This window comes from Ochlerotatus camptorhynchus, unplaced genomic scaffold, assembly GCF_037179485.1.
Source record: "Ochlerotatus camptorhynchus isolate MF236.1 unplaced genomic scaffold, CSIRO-AGI_Acam_v1.1 ptg000086l, whole genome shotgun sequence".
Classification (NCBI taxonomy): domain Eukaryota; kingdom Metazoa; phylum Arthropoda; class Insecta; order Diptera; family Culicidae; genus Ochlerotatus; species Ochlerotatus camptorhynchus.
Window position 1 is genome coordinate 1333306 of NW_027040576.1, and position 6055 is coordinate 1339360.

A 6055-nucleotide genomic window follows, 5' to 3' on the forward strand; every position below is an offset into this window, starting at 1 on the left:
CTAAATCATATTAATTTTCAATTAATATAATTATACAGATTATTATAAGTTTGATTTGAAAATAATAATCACAGGCCGAAAGCTCCGTGAAACTTCGCTTCGTATGGGTCATAATGAGCTTTCCTATACGTTAGTGTGAAAACCGCATCAAATTTAGATTATTTCGCTGAGATAGATCCATCATAAAAAGGGGATCAAGTGCGGCTTCTGAAGCAACCAAAAGTTCCGCATTCAACGATAACCGCTTTGCAGAATCTTCAACAAATCTGCAATCTGGAAAGAGTTATTTATGGTTCCGGTACACAAGAAAGGGGATAAACGTGACGTTAAAAACTACAGAGGAATTACTAATCTCTCTGCAGCATCAAAACTGTTTGAGATAATTGTGAGTGGTTTCATTCTTGAGCACACCAAATGCTATATCTCTAGTGACCAACATGGCTTCATGCCTGGAGGATCGGTTACCACAAATCTTCTAGATTTTACCACGACATGTTTTGAGCAACTGGAAAATGGGGCACAAATAGACGTCATCTACACTGATCTAAAAGCAGCGTTTGATACGATCAACCATGACATTATGTTGGCAAAGCTATCGAAACTCTGTGCGTCGGACCGTTTGACTTCGTGGTTGTGCTCCTACTTGACTGACAGGTCTCTGCGAGTGAAACTCGATTCCAGTACTTCCTCGTATTTCACGAACTTGTCAGGTGTACCACAGGGTAGCAATCTTGGCCCGTTGCTGTTTGTGTTGTACATCAATGACGCACTTCTTCTACTTGGAGATGGCTGTAAGCTTGCGTATGCCGATGACCTAAGCTGTACTTCGTGGTGCGGACTGCTAAGGATTGCATTCGTCTTCAATCGGTATTGGATCTGTTCGTTGATTGGTGTCGTCGGAATAAGCTTACCCTCAGCATTCCTAAATGTATGGTAATGTCGTATTACCGCATCAGGCAGCCGATTGTTTTTGACTATGCCATCAACGGTGTGGTTCTTCAAAGAACCGACAAGTTCAGCGATCTTGGTGTTCTACTGGACCATAAGTTGACGTTCAACCTCCACCGCTCTGCTCTGATCACAAAGGCGAATCGCCAGCTAGGTTTTGTGTCGAAAATATCGAAGGACTTCATTGACCCACATTGCCTGAAAGCTCTCTATTGCTCACTTGTGCGACCAATCCTGGAAAATGCCTCCTTGGTCTGGTTTCCTCATCAGTTGACTTGGAGCTTGAGGATCGAAAGTGTTCAGCGCAAGTTTATCAGGATAGCATTACGTAATCTACCATGGCGTGATCCGCAAAATCTCCCGCCGTATTCTGATCGCTGCAATCTGAGCTTGGATACTCTGGAATGCCGACGGTAAAATCAGCAAGCAGTTTTTGTTGCCAAGCTATTGAATGGTGAGGTCGACTGCTCGAGGCTTCTCTCGCTGTTGGATATCCGAGTACCACCGAGAACATTACGAAGTGGTACCCTTCTCCAACCGCGGTACCATCGAACGGCGTTCGGTTACAACGAACCACTAACAACTATGATGCGTACGTTTACGGCTGTCGAAGAATTATTCGAATTTGGGGAATCTTCATCTCGCTTTTTGGCACGGATTAGAAACACTTGAATTGTTTTAGCTTTAAGGTTGTTTCATGTAGACAATATTCCGATGAATAAAATTAAATAATAATAATAATAATAATAATAATAATAATAATAATAATAATAATAATAATAATAATAATAATAATAAAACGCACTTTCAAGTTCCATCAAGTTCAAATAAAGTTCCGACAGAACCTTCAAGTTCCATCAAGTTCATATAAAGCTTCGACAGAACTTTTAAGTTCCATAAAGTTCAATTAAAGTTCCGACAGAACTTTCTTTCCAAGCAACCAAAAAGTCCACATTTCACGATAAAATCCACTTTCAGGATCCATAATGTGCATATAAAGTTCCAACAGAACTTTCTGGCTACTTTAGAAGCACACGAGAAACTTCAAGCTACAAACATTTACGATGAGTACTCTTAGCAACATGAAGTTCAAACAAAGTTCCAAAAATTATCCCTAAGCACTTCTTAAGAACTTCAGGTAAGGCTGAAGAAATGACCACAACAAAGTTCGGAGCTTCTTAGCAACTTTAAAGTTCTTAAAAGTTCCCTGCGAAACTTCTTAGCAACTAGAAAGTTACTAAACAGGTCCGTCAAAGCCCACATGAAACAATCCACACAAGTCTTTATTAGTAACAAAATTTCATATACGTAAGTATGAAATGATCAGTGGCAGGGCTGGCAAATGTCATTTTCAATGAAAGATCTCACGCTATATTTACAGAGATACTTCTGTCACTATCATTGCATGAGAAAACGATGAAAGAGATTTTCTTCAAAATCTCATCGAATTTTTTGTCATGATAGAACGTGACAGTGTTGTAATCATCGTAATTACTAGCTCATTTAATGCCATTAAAGTTACTTGTACTGGGGAAATCTCAAGCTATCTTTGCCGCTAAGATTATTATCGGTGAAATTGACTCCCCACAACTACTTCTGCAGCTCTACTTCTACGCACCTGAGAGAGTAATGAGACAACGTAACTTCGTTCATCTTGCGACTCGTAACCGACAGTATGGGATGAATGAGCCTATCCGCGCCGTGGCTAATGCGTTTAATGATGCTTATGCTTGCTTCGATTTTAATGTACCGTTAACTGTTTTTATCAGAAGAATGTCCTGAATGTATAGATTGACTAAGCATCCTTTAAAACTTAGATTATTCATTAAGACAACGAAAAGTCAGATGAATTAAGATTATAATAAATAAATAAATAAATAAATAAATAATATATTCACTCTACCGATAACATACGGCTGTTTTCTTGAATTCATCTAAATCAGTTAGAAATGTTGATGTCAAAAGAGCATAAGAATTATTCTCATGAGTGCTGGATCATTGACAAGAAAGCTAATGATAGGTAGTTTCGTCTCGTGATAGTGAGAGGACCTGTTTGCTCATCGTCACATGACGGCCGTGATGTTTACCAGCTCTTATCAGTGGTCACTCTACACACTTATTTTGCGCCAACATTTTTCTCATTATGCCTCAGTGTGCCGTAGCTGTGCCGGCAATGCCAAGAAGTCATTGAACTGACTTTTGTTTGCTTGTGAATAATGCCTTGTTTGGCAACAAACGACACGGACTCCAGTTGGGACTCACATTGGATGCATTGTCTCCAAGGATACCGGCAACGGACGAGCTCCGAGGTTGACCCCGCACAACGAACGTCAATCATTAGTCAACCAGCCCTTCTGGGAGCCGGTGGAGGAAACGGATTTGCACCGAATTTTTCACCACTCGAGTATCATCCGTTGGAAAACTGGGAACCAACACCGGCCAGAACACACTTCGGACTGATGAAGGACGCACCGCTGACCCGAAACGAACCAGCCAACTTCATTCAACCGGCACAGCAACAGGGTGCAGTGATGATGGTCTACGGACTCGATAACAACACAGCCAACACCGATAAGCTGTTCGATCTGTTCTGCCTGTACGGAAATGTTGTCAAGATAAAGTTCCTGAAGACCAAAGAGGGTACCGCCATGGTTCAGATGGGAGACGCCATCGCAGTCGAACCGCAGTCTAACGCAGCATCCAGCACTTGAACAACATTGAATGAATGGAAATGATGGTAGCAAAATTCAGATTGCATTTTCCAAACTTTCAGAGTCCACAATGCCGGACAATTCGATCAGCTTCAAGGACTACAGCGCCTCCAAGAACAATCGCTCCCTTTCTTTGACACAGGCCTACAAAAATCGCTTTCGCCACTTCTTCAATACCCCACTCGTATGCCGTCCAAGGATCTGCTGCTGACTGCATTCACTACCAAGGACTGCCGCCCATCGCAAGTGCAAAGGTTTCCGCTGAAATCGGAAAGTTCCTCCTCCGGATTGGTCGAGTTCCCGAGCGTAGCCCTGGCGGTGAACGCCAAGTGCAATCACAGCGCGATCGATCACTAAGGCACAAAATTCCCGTTCATTGTGAAGCTGTGCTTCTCCTCCTCCAAGACGATGAACGGTGCGTGGAGCAACGAGAACATCGAAAACACGTAAGCTTGGAAAGAGCGGAAGCATTTTTTTCTCTGTGAAAAGAAAGGATTTTCCTTTTTAGTGCAGTTAATGTTATGATTCGTAATTATAATTTCTTATTGTGTTAGTTGGAAGTGCAAAAAGGCAGAAGAGTAAAAATAATTTGTTGAACTATTTGAGATTTTGCCAAGACGGGCCTGCAACATTATATGTTGGACGATGGAATGGTTGGTGTAGCAGCCACCGCCATGGAGGTATTCGAGCAGTTCGAGTGGTCGGATGGTATAGTTTTTGTTTGGTTGTTGACTTTCCGATTAAAACTCAAGCACCGCTTGTCGTGACTGGACCGAGATTTCCAGTGTCTGCCACGGCTACACGATTAGCGATGCAGGTCCCCTCGACTGCGGATGCTTCCAATGCTGCTTTAGTTGCTGCTGCTGCTGTTCCTTCTGCTGGCCCGTCTCCTCTAAAATTTGTCAAAAAAGACGGACCAGCAGCAGCAGCATTGGAAACAGCCACAGCCGTGGGAGCTGCATCGCTAGTTGGTGTAGCCATGGCCGGAAGCTCCGGTCAGGTCAAGATACCGCTGTCAGCTGTTCTTCGTCTGTGAGGAAATATGGACGCGACTGCCGTCGCGGGTGTAACGGTTTTAAGAATCCATGGCGAGACTTGGTGGAGATTCACGGTTGTATTTTGAAAATAATTTGATTATATTGTGGCAAAATCAACAAAAAAATTTGACACATGACACAGGCGCAGAAAAAGTTCAGTGTTGCCAGTAACTAAAAAGATCAGAACAATTGTAATCATAAGTGCCAAACGGTGCCAATGACTGTGCCCAGGTGTGCTCAAGCTTGTTTTTGGCACATTGTGCGCAGTGACCATCCCCTTGGCTCAAATAAATAATAATTCTTATATTTATGCAATGCCAATCTATCCAAACATAATAAATAAGATTAAAGAGCAATTTCCTGGATTCGAACCCGTGTATTCGGCATGCGATCTACAAACGCAAACCCATGCGCAAAAAGTGTGTTGGAATGCAGGCAAACACCAATTTAAAATTCATCAAGGTACGTTTCGTATTCAAGTCAGTCAGCTGGCACTGAAAACTCCAACAGTAGGCGGGACAAAACCTCACTTTAATATATTTCAGATGCCGAAGTGGTTCGTGCTGTATCTAATACTACTACTACTAATGCTGATAAATCAATACAATAACAATCAATACAATAAAAGAGTGAACAAAATATAAAATTGATGTAGAGGACAAAAATCTTTTTCTAACTTATTTTCTAAAAGTGCCTTTCAAGTTCTGCCAAAAGCTGCTTAGAATGCTCTTCTTATAACGACTTAAAAACGAGGATGCTTAGAATTCTATACACCACCTTCAACCAAGCTGCAAGCCTGAATCAGTCTTTTAGCAAGACTTTTGGGTACTTGGGCAGTAGACTGATGCAAAATTTGACTTTTTCGTTCCACAGTGTTTAAATGGTTTCAAATCGGGTCCTGATTAGCCTCCCAAAGTTACAACTCATTTGGTTAGAAACAGACTTCGCACAAGCCAGTTGAAGTTTGCATGTAAATTACTATGGGAAATCTCAACTTTTTGTTCATTGCATTCTAGTCTTTTTCCATATTGAGCTGCGAAACAGTTCGATGGCCATTCTTATAGAAATTTTCTCAGCTACAACTTTGCTCAAGAACGTTTTTATGTAAAACGAGACAGGAAAAAGTTATTAATTATTTAAAAGATTGGTAAACTTATGACATGATCAAGCAGTTGCTCTGTAGGCAACACTGTATTTTGCAGTGTGACATAGTAGCCATGATTTTTGTGTCCTATTCAACGCCCCAGAAACACCAATGTTGCCTGCTGAGCAGTTGATTGAACATGATCATAAGGCATCAGCGCATTGAACCATTGATAACTTTCGATCCTTGCTTTTAACCAAAAAGTGGTCTTGAGC

At 41.5% G+C, this 6055-nt stretch overlaps 1 pseudogene; it reads left to right on the plus strand.

The window, feature by feature from the left end:
• Positions 1-3164: 3164 nt before the first annotated feature.
• Positions 3165-4109, plus strand: LOC135698438 (heterogeneous nuclear ribonucleoprotein L-like; annotated as a pseudogene).
• Positions 4110-6055: the final 1946 nt, after the last annotated feature.